General features: G+C 40.2%; 1 protein-coding gene across 3 annotated transcripts in view; it reads left to right on the top strand.

The window, feature by feature from the left end:
- CTNNA3 (catenin alpha 3) overlaps positions 1 to 18,912 on the top strand; it is a 407,433-nt gene that overhangs the window by 241,402 nt on the left and 147,119 nt on the right. The window lies entirely within an intron of this gene.

Below are 18,912 nucleotides of genomic sequence, written 5' to 3'. Positions count from 1 at the left end.
AAATGTAGTCCATTTTCCTATAATGGTATGTAGTAAGACAGAAGGCTTTGTGCTTGTATAGCTTTTCATTGCATAGAAATGAGGTGGTGTGGAATTGTAATTTGAGAAACCAGTGTAAGCCTTTCCATCAAGGTGTTCAGGGGGAGCTTGACTAAATGTGCGTTTCTGGGAGTATTAGCTCGCAGTGTTCAGGATCCTGCTGCCCAAAGTACAGGAGACATCGTGTTAGTGCCAGTCGTTTGCCAGCTTTCTCCCTTGGGAAGTCTGTGGCCTGTGCAGGGCTCTGCTGAAGGGGAAATGGGGCTCTGACACAGCTTAGAGCCAGGAGCCCACTGGCAGGATCATTGAATATTCCGAGCTGGAAAGGACTGCCAAGAATCACCAAGGCCAGCTCCTGCCTGCATGCTAAATGAATCCCCTGCCTACACTGGAGACTCAGTTTTCATTTCTGAAGGATGTACTTCCTTATTGCTTATAAATGATACTTCAGCACCAAGAGATTTGCAAATACAGCTGGGGGGAGATTTTCATTTGTTGGACAATCAGTCCTGCAAACGTGACTAAATATGCACTGACCTAAACTCATTTGAACTGGAGCTTGGGACACTGCTGGAATACTAAAGTCAAAAATTCACAGCAATATTATCTCAAGTGCCTGGAAGGAATGCATTAGTAATGTTTGTGGGGTTTTCTAGCTTTTGGTGCTTTTGTGTGTAGTAATGCAAAATGGGGGAAAAAAAAATCAATGAATTCATTCTGCAGCTGAAAATTTACTTAGAAAGACTGTTTGGCTCAGAATTAATAATTAATCTTGAGTGATCTAGAGATAAGGAAAGAAAAATAGGTAAAGAGCTGAAGTAAGAGTAGGATATTGGATTTACGTTTCTCTTCATGGTCACATGATTACACAATGAGAATAGTTGTTATTTGATTTACAAGAGTATCTGATTTTGACCATGATGCAAAATCAAGTGACAGCTGAAGCACAAACTCAGAGTTGCAAGCTTTTCTGATTTTTAATATTGAAGCTAAACAATCCTGAAGTGACTTCATTTTTAGGATGAACAGGTGATCACTGAAGATCAAATTACTTGACTGAATTTCCGAGTCCTGCAGAAATACCCAAATCATTATTCGTTTTAGAAGACATAAGCCTAAATTCCAGTATCTGTTTCCTTTCATGGGTTGGAATTTGTGTCCCAATGCAAGGACTAGCTGACCATGAGTGTGGGTGTGTGGTTAGAGAAACTGACGGCTGCACAGATCCACTGCCTGGAAAATCCACAGACTGATCTTGCTGTATGTGTGAATACATAGTGTGTGTGTACATATTTATATTTATGCTGTGACTCAATGTGCTGCCTACAGTGAAGAAAGCTTACTTCTAAAGAGAGGCAGTGCCACCTCCTATTGTTGAATTTGTTGTTCCAATGTCACTTTTCTGGGGATTATATCGTGGGCTGCTATTAAAAATTAACTTGAATTTTACATTATGTTAACTTCTGGATATTTAGTAGAATTAAGTATCTTATTTAAAAGTTGCTTGCATTGGTTTAATACCCTTACCAGATCTCTAAATAAGAGCTTAATTGATGGCTTTTTGATAAACTGTATTTATCAACTGCTAAACTCTCCAGCAAATTAATCAGGTGGTGGTTGTACTGCATCCATCAACTGTGAACCTATCCAAGGTAAAACAGGACAAAAATGAAAAAAACATTAGCAGCTAAGCAAGTGACCACAAAGGGGCTTTGTGGAGATAAACAGATTTATCTTGTTTTTAAGAAAAAAATCAGTTATTTCCAACAGCATCATGTAAGAGAGAGAAATATGGCAGCTGTTTTGGGAATGTTGAATACCAATTAAGTTTATGTAAATGTAATAGCTTTTAAATAGATTAGAGCAGTTACTATAGCAGTTCCAAGTGGAAGCATATTTGGGTTTCAGTGGCCTAAACCATGTTAAGCTGAGAATATATGTGTTTTTAAATGGATGCAGTGGAGCAGTGCCCTCTTGCTTTAATTACTCAAGGAAAATAGTATCGATAGGCTTGGATCTGACTGGCTGTGGTGTTCAGAGGCATATGTGCTTCAACATACACATACTTCAGAACTGAGGTGTGGCAAATACTGACTGTGAAGCACTCCAGGTGTGGGCCTGAGGCTACTGTAAACCTTTGACATCTCCATCCTCTGGTAAAGACTTTCACACCCTGACTATGTGTTGTGTAGACAAGTGTCTGTGAAACCCCCACATATGATCTTTTCTTTCACTGTCTCTGAATTCTGGTAGCAGAAGAGAAAATTAACACCAGTCCCTATTTTCCTTCTCCATGCCATTTATTCTTTCTTATTCTTTTATTGCTTTGAAAGTATTTCTGGTCTTCTAAAGCTTTCCTTGTTTGGAAGGCACAAAAGGATCAGCTTGCTCCCTTCCCAGTACCTTTTCCAGCACCTTGCAGCCCATGAGGTGGGAGGGCAGAACTGTGTGTGCTAATCAATACAGTCAAGATATTTCACAGAATCACAGGAACTGTTGGTTATTTCCTCACAAAATGACTCACTTTTAATCTCTCTGAACTGAATTTTCTCTCTGTACTGTTTTGTCATCTAGCACCATGACATCCTTTTGAAAATCTTCATTCGTTATTTTATTTACTGCTCCAAATAACTCGTTAAAATATCTGTAAACAAAATTTATAAAAAGTTAATGCAGACTGTGGCCACAAGGAAATTCCTGACTCACAGCTTTCTCCCAGTTTCCTGTTGATTTGTTCCTGAGGCTGAAACAAGTGAAGCTAACCTGTCTGAATCACCCAGGAATTTCCTGGTTACTCAACCACCCTAATCCTTGGAGGAGTCTGGCATCCACATGCCTGGATCTCATCCACAGCACAATCAGTGGTCCGGATCTTCCTTTCTTCCATTGCTTTCGTGGATGAAAACAGGGATGTTCGTTCCTGCTTGTTTGAACATTGCTCTTCCAAAAGATATTTATGGCATAAGGAAGATTTACGACTATTTCCTTTTCATTTTATGAAGGTAAGTTGTTGCACTTGAAGAAGGATGCTGTGAAATCGCCCGTGTGATGAATGCTGAAGTTTAATTCTCTCCAAATTAAGGAAAAAGTGTTTTTTTAAAAAATATAGGCTTTCCTGAATCCAGTCATGAGTTCAACTTCAGTGAGTCTCCTCTTCTAAAAAGCCTTGTCTCGGCTCTATCCTGTCAGACAGTGTTCCAGCTGAACATGTTCCACACGCTTGGCAGGCTTCAGAGCAGTTGTTGAGCTGGGCTGATGATGTTAGTGTTCCACCAAAGTTGAACTTGATAGTAGTAATTTGAAAGTGAAGGCAGAACAACGTGTCAAAAGAGATGATGTTGCACTCTCAAAATAATCAGTGAGCAATAATTTGAATCAGCACAGTGGTATTGCCTACTCTCACATATCCTTTGTTAATGTTGTTCTGTGGCTCAGTTATAAATATGCTGTTGTTGCCATATTGATTAAACCATCAGTGTTTAATTTTCCTGTCACAATATTTCACTTGATTGCAGAAATGTATGAAGTAAGTTTCTGAATCTGCACCACAAAGACCTGTGGATTTGTGTGGCCAGATCTCCAGCCACGTAAGAATGGATTTTGTTATTGCAGCCAGCAAGTCCAGTGGTGATAGCAATAAAATGATTTTGACGTTACAGGCCTAGGCTCTAAACAGTCCATTTTTATGTAAAACAAACCATTGCTACTTGTGTTATTTCCAGTTTAAGCATTTCCTTATGTGCTGAGTTTAAAGCCTGTGCTAATAATTCAGGCCTGTATGGCCCACCCACCCCCACCACTATCACTCCTCTCAGGGTTTTGCTTGTTTTGTCTTTCAAAGTTAACAGATTCAAGCAGGTCTTCTGAGATTTTATTGTGTTGGTCTTTTTTCAATTCAAAACCTTATTTACCCCATTGACTCTTAACCTAAGGTAAAGATTTTCTGAAGATTTCTCTTGATTACATAAAGTGCCTGTTTCTTCTTTGAATAAATGATTAGTTTAGTGTGGATGGCTAATTTTTAGACGGCGGAAGTGAGATGATTTGTACCTTGAGAGCTGACTGTTGGTCTATTTTGAGACATGCATTATGTTGCATTTTCTTATGCTTTGTATAGCAGTTTTAATCAGGCATATCCTGTATTTGAGGGCAGTTTTTTAATCTGTTTTTGAAAAATCAAGGATGCTCAAAGAGTAGATTATGAAATATTTTGTATATAAACACAATAGATGGAGTTGGTTATTATAAAGACAAAAGTTCATCTTCTCACAAAGGTTAATCCAACAGTGAATTTGGTATGGAAATTAGAAGTACTGCTTAAAATGCAAAGAGATATTTTCTGTGGTTTCTGTTTTAATCTGAAGAATTCTCTAATAGAAACAAGTCTTGAGAAAGAAAATACTTTTTTCTCCTCTTCGAATAGGAAATGTTAATTGAGCTAAGCTAAATTGCTGCTACACTGACTCACTGCTCATACTGTAATTTAAGAAACAAACAGTATCCTCATAGGCCAGTGACCTTTGTAAATCGGCTTGAGCAGTGAGATCTCTTACAAATCTCCCTTCTAAATTAGCATTTGGAAGTTACAGGCCTTCCTTCGAAAACTGAATTAGGACACAACAAAATAATACAATTCAGAAGCCTATATATAAATTCAGCGAGGTCCAAACCATCAGTGAGACAGGCTGAACGCCATACCAGCTCTGGGGAGATATTATTTCCAGAGGTAGTAGCAACTAAATATCTTCTTTCCTGTGTTCTTAGGTTTTCTCTCTGCTGAGTTTATTAACTGCTCTGTGCTCTTAGCCTGGAGGTTCTACCTGCTGTTAAAAGGTCCACAGGCTTGGGCTGTCAGCCACGCTTCCCAGGAGCATCAGCTGGGGCTTTGTGGCCAGCACTGGTATTGGAAGAGCCCAGACAGTGGCAAAGGATTTGAGATACCGTGGTTAACATCCGCACACCGCCACAGCTGCACAGTCATTGCACACACCAGTGTCTCGGTGTTTAAATGGGAAGGGTGTATATTCAGCTATGTGCAGGAAGCAGAATAGTCCCAGTTAGGTCGTAAAAAAAACCCCCAAACCACATGAAACTGCCCACTTTGGCTATGATATTGGACACTTCCCACATATGAAATGAACACTCAGCTGCTGAAGTGTTTTGATGAGCACCAAGGGTCACGTTAAACATTCTTCTGATGGAGGTTATTTTAGGCTGCAGTGCCTTATATTCCTCGTATACTGCATCAAATACTTCTAAGTCTGAATACTGATTATGTAACATTGAATAAACCCTAGAATATATTGCAGGATGAAAAGGATTTTGGGTTAAGATTCTCTCTGTAGTCGAAGTCTTTCTTTGTGAGCCTTGGCTAAAAAAAAAATTCTTCAAAGATTTGGTTTTTTTTAGAAAATGCTTGTTAGTAATGGGAATTCCATATTAAAATGCAGCAATTTTGAAAAAATATTCAAAAATATGAAGATTAAGTACTTTCAGATTCGACACATTCAGGTTTTGCTTTGAAATACCTTCTCATTTTAAATGTTGCAATTTTATTGCAAATCTAGTTGGAATATTTGATTGTATGGAAACATTGTCAAAGAGTCTTCCAGGAAATTTCAAAATTATCTGTGTATATAGACATGATTTTAAGTTATGAAAATTATGGCAAAATAAAAATGAAAAGCTTGAAGGGACTCAGGTGTACTTCCTAGTCCCTTGTAAGACACGCCTGTTTTTAGTGACTGGAGTGTTCTGGCCTCTGATTCACTTCTACCAGAGACAAAAGCAAATTCTGCTGTTGAGATAACAAGTATGTAACAGGGAACAAAAAATAGGTAACAAGAAGAATGAAATGTCACAGTTACACGAGGAGAAAAGTAGGCCCTGTGTAACTGGCAGTTTCTTGTTTGGGGAAGCTGACAGACTGTTCTCCTGAGCTGATCCATCACGGAGATGTAATGCTTTCTGAGAGGAGGAGTGATAGGCTGGCTGAACTTGAGATTAAAAAAGGAATTTGATGGGAGCACGGAAGAATCCTCTGATTATCTTTTCTTTTGGCACAGATGCAAATCTCCCACTGCGGTATTTAAAGGTCAGCTATACCAAGCAGAGGCAGAGAGATTTAATAGAAGTGGAGGCGATGATGAAGTGAACTTTGTGTTCTTCATCCCTTCTCTCAGTACACCAATATACCTTTTGCTCTGTCCTTTGATCTAATAATACTGACTTCAGATCTGCTGATACATAAATTTGACACTTCAGCCTCTGGCCTAATTCTTGCCAGCGTGTTTTTCAGTTTTGCCTGTATTGCAACGTGACGGTGCTTGCTTCTGGGACTACAAACAAGGGACAGTAACAAACAGCACGTGTATTTAAGTGCATCAGTGTTGTGATGTGTTGATATAGAGCAGCAGAGGCGTGCAGGACACAGAGTGTTGCTCAAAAAACAAGTTTGCAAGTTAGTGCAATGATTTCCAGTGCAGAAAATGCACATCTATCGAAGGTGAAGTTTTCTTAAGAGAGCATTTTAAAAAATTGCATTAAAAGCTGTTAACAAGAAAAGCCCTTGAGTTATAAAAATGCATATTGTTTCTATTTCTTTAAGGAAATTGAGGTTTCAGATATAAATAGATTAAAAATGATTTTTTGTTTAATGCTATTGGAATTACAATGCCATTTTGGCAAACAATATGGAAGAACTTGCATATGGTAAAATGAACTGTTTTCAGCATTTGCAGTTCATTTGCAAAATGTTTGCAAACCTAAGGACAGTGGAAATGATAGTAAATATCTGGTAACCAAAAATAATATTGAGAATAAATTAATAAGCATGCTCAGAGAAACCCTTTCTTTGTCCCAAAAGGCAAAACGCAGCCACTGGCTCTTGTGCTAAAGCTGTCTACATCTGCCTCTTGTGGAATGCAGCTCTGCCAAAAGTCAGTTTTAACACGGAATCTGCAAAATCAAACAGGTTGCTTACTATTTTCTATTCAAACAGTAAACATTTCTCTATAAGTCCAACGGGAGGACTCTCACACTTCAGTCTGTTTTATTGGCATGCATCTAAAAGTGCTCTTATTCGCCACCTTGTCTGATTTTTGTATGTGATTTGATCCTTCTCTCTAAATATAGTGACCCAGAAAAGTGGGTTGAGAGCAGCTTTCCGTAGGTCTGGAAGATGCAACAAAACCATCCTAAAAAATCATCTTACTCTGGTACTTTCCTGAGGGTACAACCAACTTTAAAGCAGCCCGTGGCAGCTGTTACTTTTACCTCTGAACATCCAGTACTTAAGGACTGCATTCTTTGACCTTACTCAGCTTTTACTTGGAGGTAAGGTCCATAGAAATAAAACTACTTGAACTCTGAAAACCAACAGCCTCCCTGATTTGATATCCAATACACACTTGCATAGTTTCCTGTCAGATAGCGGCTTAATCTCAAATGGATTTAACAATCCTTTAATTTCACTTTATGCATGTACAAAGTCCTGTCCATTTGAAGACTCTGATTTCTTTCTACCACCTTCAAAGACAATTGGGAATTGAGTATTCTCAGCACTACTCCTATTTCTATCACTTTTAATCCCAGACTGGTAAACACAAAACAAAAATAACATTTTAATCCTCCATTGCTTCTTTTTTAATATTGATTTTACTGAGCTATTGAAAAACAAAACTACTTCTGACAATGGCAGAACTTCAAAACTGTATGTGTAGAGGTCAAACTGACAGATTACAGGAACATCTTTATTAACTTTCAGAATATCAGAAGAGAGCAGAATCTTTTATCATTCCCCTTTAGAGTATAATCAGGAGACAAGAAGCATGAATCCTGTTATGTGGAAGTTTTTAGTTTCAGGCTGTTCAAGGGTTTTCATCCCCAGATGTAAGATCCAAGTCAAGAGCTTGTCAGTTTTTTTTGCTGTTGCTTTTGCTCTTACTATTCCTCTTTAACCCATAATATACTTTCAGTGGTATGATCATATATGTCAGAATAGCAGTTGAAGACTGTAAGCTGTGGACTGTATCCTCGTATCAATTTTTGTGGTACGGTTTGTGTGTTAGCACAGAAGCGTGCACAGCAGCTGTCCTGAGGACAGAAGGTCCCTTTGCACAATGGGGTCTGCAGGCACAGAACTCCAGTGGGGCTTTCTGCTTCAGAGAGCATCAAACTGTGGAGCAGTTAGCATATGGAGCTGTGGATGCTCGAGAGTGGTCAGCATTTTGGGAATAAAATATATCTGTCAGCAGATTAGGATGTCATTTTTGTAAATAAGAGAAGCTCTTCTAAGCACAATCAATATTTATGAATGGCAAGTGGATTTTCATTACATTACCACACTAATTAACCCTCCTTTCTTATCACATATTCTTTTTTTTTTTTCTTTTCTTTTTTTTTTTTTTTCCTCTCAGTTAGTAACCTAATGCTTTGTTTGTGAGAGGAAAACCACTTAAATTCAGTTTGGTTATTTCTGTGCATCCTCAGTTTGTGTGGTTGGGAATTCCCATTCAGGCTCCCCTTGTTGCTGTCTGACTTTTTCACTTTCAGGAGAGACCTGCATGCCACCTCCCTGTTCAGGCAGGGTTTAGTTCATGGGGACATGGGGCCACTGGGGTTCCTTTCTTGTAGCTTCTTCATAGTTCAGTGAAATCCAAAGGCCTCAGTGGACCCATTTGAGTGACCTGACTGCTGACTTTGCTAATTTTAGCAAGCCTGTGATTAGCAATACTAATAGAACTATTAAAAAAAAAAAAAAGGCATTACCTCATTTTATTTGTAGCTACTTTTTTTTTTTTTTTTTTTTTTTTCCCCTGCAGTGTTTAAAAATCAAACATCTGATATGTGAAGCACAAATGCAGTGCTGGTAAGGCCAAGAGTTGGGTGTAAACCCCAACTTTCCCATTTCAGTGAGTTTGCAGAGTCCCTCAGCAAACTGACCTGCTTGGCAGGAGGGTGTGAGGGCCCTGGGGCAGCCTACAGACCCTCTGCTGCCAGGTGTTGCTCCAGTTGGGTGGGTGTTTGCAGAGGGTCTGCAAAAGGTAAAGGCAGTTTACCTAATCCTGGTAACGCCATTTGAAGGGAAAGGGTTGTGTGGAATTTCTTCTAAAATTAAAGACAGCGCAGGAATGATGCACAAATTCTTTGAATGCAAAAAAAGCGCATTATGTTCTAATGGAAGCAGTCTGGCAAAAGTAATTGAGAGGTGGCTGATGATGGAAGGGGCCTTTAAAGACAGGTAACTTGTTTCTGGATGTTTTGGAGCTGGTAGGTGGATGCTTAATGGAGAGCTAATGTGGTCAAGACAGTGAATTAAGAAAATTAATTCAATAAAATTCAGTTAAAGTCAGGCATGTACTTCTGATTGTGTGTGAGTTTAAGACTTTGAACCTTGCTGTTTAGGGGCTCACAGAGTTCTAACATTTTGCAGCAAGCCCTGAATTAATAATGCAAGGATTTTTGCACCACTGTATAATTAATCAAATAAGGTCCAACTTTTCTATTACTGATTGAACTTCAGGTGATAAATGGTGACATTTTCATTAATCCTCTTAATCACAGCCTTTATTGCATAAGTGTGAAGCAAGGGAACAAAAGCTAAACAGCCCAAAGACTGATCAGACTTTCTGTGTCGGAGGGGCATATTTCAGCAGCTGGAAATGTCAGGGACCTCGTGCAGTGTGCTGGGAGTTTGGGAGGGACGTCGATTCCCCAGCAGCATACACTGGTTAACATCTGTGTGATACTGCACAGAGAGCTGACACAAGTGCATTGGCACTGACTTCCTGCCTTTTATTGCTGCAGAAACCGCGTTTAGAAGTTCCTCAGAATATTAGAAATTGTGATAACTGTGATTTCATTATATCCCCAGAAGTCTCATCATTTTAATACATTGATCTGTAATGAGCCAGTCAGCTGTAACAGAGTAATTCCAAAGGTGCCAAAAAAGGCACTCATCATCAAAATATTAACATGATTTTACTAAAGCTTGTGCTTCTCAAATACCAAACAAGTCTTTGTGTTCATTTGTTAGGGTTTGCTGGATTGTTTTTATTTTCATTTTTTTTTTCATGGAATATGAATGCTGTGATAATTGTTCAAGGAGGAGGTTTACTCTTCATAGTTTTAAACTGAAAGAGGGTAGGTTTAGATTAAGTAGGAGGAAGAAATTCTGCCCTGTGAGGGTGGTGAGGCCCTGGCACAGGTTGCCCAGAGAAGTTGCCCCATCCCTAGAAGTGCTCAAGGCCAGGCTGGATGGGGTTTGGAGCACCCTGGTCTGGTGGGAGGTGTCCCTGCCCATGGCAAGGGGTGGGACTGGCTGTTCCCTTTCAACCCAAAGCATTCTATGATTTTAAGAGTATTTTCCTGACAACTGGGCAACAATTTGGCTTGCTCAATTTGACCACCTCTCTAGGAGTCTTTTCTGATTATATTACCACTGGCAAATGGCTTTTGAACCAGTATTTTTCTGCCACTGCCTGGGTGATGCTTTTTACAAGACGGTACTTTATAACATGAATTTCTTGAATAACATGTTATTTCATTGAAATAACTGATAAACATTTTTGTTCTGAAATGCAGTTTGTGCACAATACCTAGAGGAGCTATGTCATACCTTGTATTTGACACAAGAAAGCAAAAGTAGGGCAGATTTTTATAATACAGGCAGAACAGCAAAAATGAATTAAAAAAGAGAAAACCTGGGGGGAGAAAAAGTAAGGAAATTATCAAAAAACACTGTGGGAAGCCATGGACTAGAATTTCTGATTACAAGGAAGTCAAATGATCATTGTTTATCTGGGATGTTGGATATGTTTTTGTTTATGACAGCTTGGCTGAGACAAAAGGAACATCCTGCTAGGTATTTCCCTTTGGTTTTATTTGTCTTCTGCAGAATTTTTTTAAAAGAATCTGATCATCAAAGGTGAACAATATGCAATAATGTCAGTGTAGTTACTTCCAAGGAATTCACTTGGGTAACATTTTAACATCATTGTATTAAAATGCTTTTAATAACTCAGCCTAGTATTCAGAATACTGAGTTCATGGCGAATTTCGAAAACCTGAAAAGCACAGGCTGGTCTTGCAAGGCGCGAGGAGCCTCCTTGGTAGGCTCAGCAGGGCAGAACTAACCTGTGCAGACATGCTTTCTCTGTGTGAGCTGTCCTCAGTCACACCATCACAGTCCTTTACCCAGCTGAGGCAGCGAGGGAACCGAGGACAGGAGTAGCCACATCCCAGGAACTTTTGTGATGTGAAGTTCAGATCGGCTTATTCTGAGATTCAGCTTTATCAACCAGGAGTCATTTGTAGATTGTAATTCTAGACTTCCTTGCACAGAGATCTGTTTCCTTTGAAATGTGACTCCTGCATATCTTTTTGTTGCTGTTTGACTGGTGTCTGCTGTGCGTGAGGATCATTTCTCATCAGGGTGTTGCTTTGCAGTGAATAACAGTCAATTCACGTGCCTCTTTTCAAGGCCAGCGTACTGTAAACAAGATAGGGTCTCCTAGGAGTTTTTCAGTGACCTCAGTATGATCACATTCCTGCAGTTTGAATTCTGTGCACGTGCTTTTGGGTGAGCCCATACTGATGCTTCAGACAGCACTGCAATCTGCAGTTGGCAGTCTGGATAGTTTTATATGTGAGTGTTGGTTGCAAGGCTTATGAACGGTTTTAAATGTTTTCTTTGTGATCAGTTTCACATTTCCTAGATCAGAGATCACACAGCAAAAATTAGTCAAGGGTTTCTTATAAAATGTTTTCTGAACCATTAAACTCCATTAACAGAAACAGAGACTTCCACTGCTACAGAAACATTTTATGTTAGTACGACGTTTGTTCCATATAAACTGCAGTAGCTATGAGCTTATGTCTGGCTGCACTGGCAGTTGGAATTGGCTGTCTGTACATGGCTTTCACGGCACCAGTTACAAAGAGAATAAAAACGAATAAACCTGAGAAAATTACTGATTCTGATACTGGGACCCTCACACACACACACACAGAGGTGTGAGCAATGGGACCCTCACACACACACACACAAACACTCTCTGACACACACAGAGCTGAGCGATGGGACCCTCACACACACACACACACACACACAAGCACTCCCTCGCACACACGGAGCTGTGTGCAGTCAGCCCCATTTGCACTGCTCAGTGCCGCGCCCATCCTGCCCACTTCTGGAAGGTTCGGAGCGCGTGGGGCGTGCTGGCGTGGGCGGCTTTGGCTGCGCTGCCCCGCGTGGAGCTTTCAACGTGAGTGCTGAGGCTGCCTTTTGGTGAGCTGGCGGTGGAATCCCCCTGTCCCTGCTGCTGGAATTCTGCCCTTTTGTCTATTGGAATTCCACCTTTTTTGCCCGTCCCAGTCCCGCTGTGCCAGCCACCGGCGCTGAGGGGAAGCAACACAACCCTCTAAAACTACCTATGGCTGTGAATTTTCTGCTTTATCATCTACTTCTAGGTGTTTTTTCTCCTTTGGAACCAGGGGCCTTTGGTGGCCTTGCTGCTTTAAGGACTAACTTCATGTAGCGTAAGGTCTAAAATAGCGATCTGTGAGTCAACAGCATGTGAGGAAGCAATATGTTAGGAGTTTCTTTTTCTTGGCTTATGTAGTTTTCAGTCTCAGCTCTTGGAGCCAGAGTGGTGTCCGTTGGGTGAAGGAGTATTGGCTCAGCCCTGGTGAGGGACAAACAGCCTGCTGTGGGGAGTGTTTGCGTCGCTATTGCTGCTTAGTTTTGACATGTCGTCCTTCAGTTTAAAGCTGTCTGTGGATGGGGTGCGTTGTGGTTTTGGTTCGCTGAATTTTCTTTGCCATACTGGGAGATAGGATTTTGGGAGAAAAAGGCAAAACGGGCCCCAGCCTAAGATAAACAGATTTTATTAACACACACTAAGAGAAGCAAAGGAGAAGAAAAACCACAAATGAATTTCTAAGCCAACCCTTTCTTCCACCGTAAACTGTTCATTTTCTACCAACAATGTAAAGAGGCAAAACTCAGAACTCCAGGTCAGTACCACTTAGAAAACAGTCCTTCATTCAGTCTGAGAGAGAGAAGTCTCTCCTCTTGTTTGGTAACTTTCCACAAGAGAAAGAGTCTGTATGTGGCTTCTAACTCACACAAAAGCAGCACGCCCAGGGAACTTCTGCAGTTGTGGAACCTCCCATACCACGTAGCATTTCCCGTGACTACATATGGGCTGTAGACTCACATACATATTGGGGTGGTACTTTTAAAGATAAACGACTTTAAAGGCAAAGGATTCTCCAACTCAGAGAACAGAGATTTCTTCTCACTTCTTTTGCTGGCACAGGGGGCTTCTTCTCATCTCCCTCTGTTCAAGCCTCTCATGGGACCACCCAAGCCACAACTTCTATTCAATATTCACTCAGTAAATCACAGATACCTTTGCTCAAACAATCCACAAATCATCTCCCCAGTTCACATTGTCCACGATTTAAAGGATTGTTCTAGCATATTCATATTATAGTCTGTTACCATGGCTCATAGGAGATTTTCAGCCGAGAATGAAGGCAACTTGGCATCTCTTCCAACTAAAATAACTCACTGTTCCTTTGCTGACTTTGAGGTCTCCATATTGTCCCTTTACATGTCTCCAATTTGGCTGTCTCCCTTACTAAGGAAAAGGTTAGGGCTTTGGAAATTTCATCTGTGCTAAGAAAGGGTCCTATTGGTCAGCCAGAGTCCATCCCCAGCCTCACATCTGTGCTAAACCACCGCAGAGTGTTACAGTAATCCTCTGTTCATGACTTTATCAAGTCCTTTTGAGTGGTAGCAGGACAATGGTAGACTTGGGGTCTTTTCCAAATATTGAAGGGAACCAGTTGGGTTGGGGAGAGATTCCAGGAGTACTGAAAGAGAGAACTGAGTCCTGATGAGCTTTGGAAGTGAGATTGATTTTCTTTCTGAAAAGCTGCTACTTTAAGAGAATTCTTTGAGTGCACATGGTGTGTCCTTGTGTGATGTGGGAGGGCTTGGTGGTTCTACGTCACATAAGCTGCCTTGGGCTCTAATTTGCTTTCTTCAGTAAATTTCTTCCTTTAAACTGGGAGATGGACTTGCACTTGTTCTGGGAAGGCTTTCAGAGTGTTGGATTTCAGATATTGCCACTGGCAGAATATTGGAAGCTGCATGACTTTTATTTTTATTTTTATTTTTTCCTTTTTTTTTATTTTTTTTTTTTGTGGAATATTTGACTAATGAGTAATGAAAAAACATATAAGGATGTGTGCATGCATATGTTTGAATCTTGCCTGTGCTTTATAGATGAAAAAGGCCCGGAATTTTGAGTATTCATTTGACAGCTTATTGTATGTGTTGTATTTTCCTCTTTATTACTGAAGTGCAGGAAATGAAGGTTTGCATGTAGTTTTGAGAACGCTTTGATCCCTCCTGATCCTTACTGAGTTCCACTGGTGATAGATGTTGATCAAATCTTGCTACTGCCAGACAGTTAGGGGTAGTTAATTAATCTGTTTATTAGCACTTGTGCATGCCTCATTCCTTCAAGAGCTGTGTATCCTGGCAGCGATTACTCCTTCTCTTGGTTGTTTTAAGGGTTTGGCTAATTCTGTGCATGACTGGTGTCCCCTTTGCTCCATCCATGGGTGTCTGCTGTCTTATTTGCCATGTTATGAGGCTGAGCTAAGGAAAAGGAGAAGGTTGTGTGATTACAGAATTGGGATAGCCACTTCATCCTTTTAAAACCCTGCTTTCTTCTAGTTTAATATACAGCATAGTTCTGGAAAGCCCCCTGTTGCTAACACTCCAGGGAACGGTGCTGAAGGGGAGGTTTCATCAAGTAGTTTACCTTTAGAGCTTTCCCTTGCTGTTATGTTCAGCCTGTGGCCGGAGCTTTCTTCAAGGATCAGAGGCCACTTCACAGTTAATGCAGTTGATTATGTCTGGTGCTGGTGCAGGCGGGACATTTTTTGAAGAGACCATAAATGAGACACAGGTCACAACTATAGGCAGTTTCTGTTTTTACTAGAGTCTTCAGCTAGCTTTCCAGAGCATGAATATAATACAAATACAGTATTTGTTCTTGGTTGTAACCAGAGCTCAGAATCTAGAGAGGGACTTCTTACCTGAATTCTTCACATGTAATGTGACCTAAAGCAGTGAGAGAAAGCTTAATGGGGCTCTGCATCAGGCCTGACACCTTTATTGAAAAGAAAACGGTGTCTGGAATTTTACTGGGCAGGATTCTCCCATACACGTGTGCAGTGTTTGTCTCAAAGTGTGTGTACTATCTATTTTCATTTTGGTTGAGGCACAATTCATCAAGGCAATCTCCTAGATGAACTTGTATGAGATAAGACTTGTCTGAGAACACGGAACTTGAAATAAACCAGTGGCAGTTATGCTGTTAGGAAAAAAAAAACCCACAACAAAACTCAACAATCCAGTCCATAGGTATTTCTATATGCTTTATTAATTACACAAGCAGAATCTTCACATGCTTGGTAGGACACAGTTGAAGTTCCATAATACTCCTCAATGTTTGAACCGTCTTAACCAGGTGGTTGGTATCACCTGGAGGGCCAGTGATAAGCCTCAGGTGTAGCAGGTTGAGTTAATTTTGCCACATCAGCAGTGGGTTTGGCAGTGATAGAGTTCTGGGTAATTCAGCTCTGCAGAAAAGGGAAGGAGATGGAGAGAGGCATTATTAAGAGAAGTGTGAAAGAAACCAGAAGGTGAGTGAAGAAGCTTGCAGGTGAGTAGTGCTCTACTGTATTTAGCAGATTCAAGAGTGTTTCTGAAAGAGTGGAAGGTGAAAAGCTAAAAGAGGCAGGGAAAGGAGCATGATATATGGTAATTGTGTGTTTGAGTAGAGTTTGTAGCTTTCCCCACAAAAGTAAAAACTAGTAAAAGGTAAAGAGTCTAACTTCTGACCTGAGGTATAACTACTTGACTTGATCTGGAAAGAAATTAAGCTTTATGGTAGAAAATGGATTGGAAAACAAGCAACATTGTGATATTTATTGCCCACCAGAGGTAAGTTTTTAGTCCACAGGAATGTGTTTTTTCACTATAAACAAATACTGTAGTCTATGTAAGTTTTATTAAGCCCATAAAAATGCACATAGTAATCATAAATGCATATAAAAATGCAGCAATGACTGGAAGACATACATACATCAGTGTAGCTTTTTCCTTGAAAAAGTATAGAGTCATTATTTAATGTTGACCTTTGTAGCTTTTTCGTGGCTCTTTTTTGTATGAACACTCATTTTCCTCAAAAGACTTCTTAAGGCTTCATGAATAAAGCTAGTGGTAGAAACTGAGAACACATAAAAAACCTGGAGAAGATATTTCTGAATACCACAAAATTTGAAGCAGAAAATACATGAGTACATTTTTTCATTAATGGTTTGAAGAGAGCAGGCTAACAGTTTTAATCAGTTTACACAGAGTATATAATTTATATTGAAAGCCATATTGACTGCTGTAATGCTGAAATTCAAATGTTATTCCTCAGCTCAGTATTCAGTTGCTGTGCTACAAATGAAATATTGTCTGAACTGTGATTATTCAGGATTAGCCTCCACCTCAGTGCAGTACTGGGCTGTTTTTGTGTCCATTTCTGCACTGTCCTCCCTGGGCCTTAACACCCTGCCTGTGGCAGGGAGAATTCATATACATGTTGAAGTGACACCATATCTGGTTAATATTCCTTAGAGGTGTGTATAAGAAATACTTTTGCTCGGTTTTGTGGAAAAACAGTAAGTTTTTGTTCTGCTATTTACTATGTTTTGAAAAAGAGATGAAATGGTAGGATCAGTACTTTAAACATCCTAAAGACTGTAATTGATATCTTGTGACACACAAGTTCGTTTTTTTGTGAAATTTGAGGCATGCTGGTTTTTATTTCAGTAACACTTTCCCGGTGTAGTACTGAGAATTTCTGTAGGGTTATCAGTGGGAGAGGTTGGGTTGCCAGAGGATTCTTCACACTAGGCTAAAAAAAATCTCCAAAGAACAGACTTCAGGCTTACTCTGCAGTGTAGTGAAGGACCTGGGTAACTTGAGGCTAGGCAGAGCTTTGGAAGATCTTTCCTCAGTGATGCAGTTTCTTGACAGGAGGTATTTAGTACGAAGAACAGGAAATCTTCACCAAGAAGAGGAAACAGAAGCTTTCATGGAATTAACGACTTAGTTATCCCAAGTGATTTAGTGTATAAGCGAGTTGGGGCTTTGGGCAAAATAATGAAAAGAAACTGAGCTTCTATTGGTGGAGCAAAAGGGATCACATCTAGGGAACATGCTGCTTCGTTTTGTACAATTTATAGAAGAGGAATTTAGCTAGTTAGCAGACAATCTGTTCCTGAGCAAATACTTATTTTGGGGAGTTAATGGAGTGAATTTGACTGAAAAAAAAAATCCTTGGGGGTACATTTAATTCTTGCTGTGCAGTGTGGACAATAGATCAGCAAGCTGTTCTCAACTGCGAATGAAACAGGTGGTGAGGCAGTGCAGTGATTATTTACTCCTCTGCTACTTAAAAATCTCAGTTTTGCATTTGACTTTGCGTTTTGTTCTCACCCTGGGGTTAACTCTGAGCCAGGATTCATTCCTGAACCATCGTATTGCAACCTTAAGTTATGGCTGGAATGTCTCTCCCAAGGATTTCTCCTCCTTTCCAGCAGAATCAACATAAGACCCTGACAGAAGAGGCAGTCTCACTTTACGTGTGAACTTCCACTTGCCCCGAGGCTCTTACAGGGTTGGGAACACTTCCCTTTTGTCACCAGAAAGGATATTGGGTTATATCTGTTACTTCCAGCAAGAGATGGCTTCAGGGAGTTGGCTGGTGAGAATTACCACACCCTTCTGGAAGTCCACGGGAAGCAATTAGTGGCTCTCCAAGGTGTTTTGCCTGTATGTTTTTTTCTGGTTTGTGCTAATACCCAGTGGAAAGGGTTGGGAATTCTGAGGTTGAATGAAGATTTCAGAGCTGTAGCCTTCATCCTCTGCTTGGGGAGAGAACATTAGGGAATCCACAGAGTGAATGTGCTGGTGTGAGCATAGGCAAGGGAAAAAGCCACCTCAAGGAAGTTTGGACAACAGAGTGAACTTGTTCATGTATGATGTCTCTCTCACGGCCTCTCAAAGAAAGAGCATCTTTCTTTGCCTTTCAGTTGTTTGGTAAAGAGCAGGAACTGAAAAAATCTGGACACACATTTCCGGTTGTGCTCTCTCCTAGGTACCCTAGTCCCATGTAATGTGTAAATCGAGGAGAGGAATATGATTTGTTGAATTGGTTTTTTTTAACCTAATATATCTACCACACACAAATCTTTACTCTTCAGTAATTTTAGCCTGAAAAGTTGTTGGGTCACCATATCCTAAAGAGAGGACCCCCCTCCCCAATACAGAAAGGTAAACCCTCAGCCAATAGTAAAAACACCATTTAAAGTGCTTGTAAGAAGCTTGTTTAATAACTGCAGGAATAAAAGAAATGTGCATTGGCATATCTTCTGTTTATGGGTAATGGGCATCAAAAAATAAATTCCTTGGTGCCCTCACAATCTGAAAATCAGGTTAATGAAATATTTTATCTACTGCCAGTGCTGCACTTACATGCTCAGTTCAAAGTCTTCCTTTCCCACTGCACCTTAATTAGTGCATTAATTGATGTTGCTAAACCTCATCAAGGATGGTTTGTTCTCTGTTTGTTATGTTTTCAAGGAAAAGCTGTGTAACTGCTTTCTTAGTATCTTAAAAATGTTTGGAGAAAATGACCTTTTTTTTTTTTTTTTTGGTAGAGTTCTGATTTCAATCAGACCAGCCCACAAGAAAGCTTTTTCTGTGTCCTGACAAACTTTGCTCTTCAGAAGGAC

This window comes from Chamaea fasciata, unplaced genomic scaffold, assembly GCF_029207755.1.
Source record: "Chamaea fasciata isolate MVZ Bird 193981 ecotype frontalis unplaced genomic scaffold, bChaFas1.0.hap1 SCAF_9, whole genome shotgun sequence".
Taxonomy (NCBI): Eukaryota; Metazoa; Chordata; class Aves; order Passeriformes; family Sylviidae; genus Chamaea; species Chamaea fasciata.
Note: the sequence above shows the minus strand (reverse complement) of the source record. Positions and strands in the feature narration are given on the sequence as shown.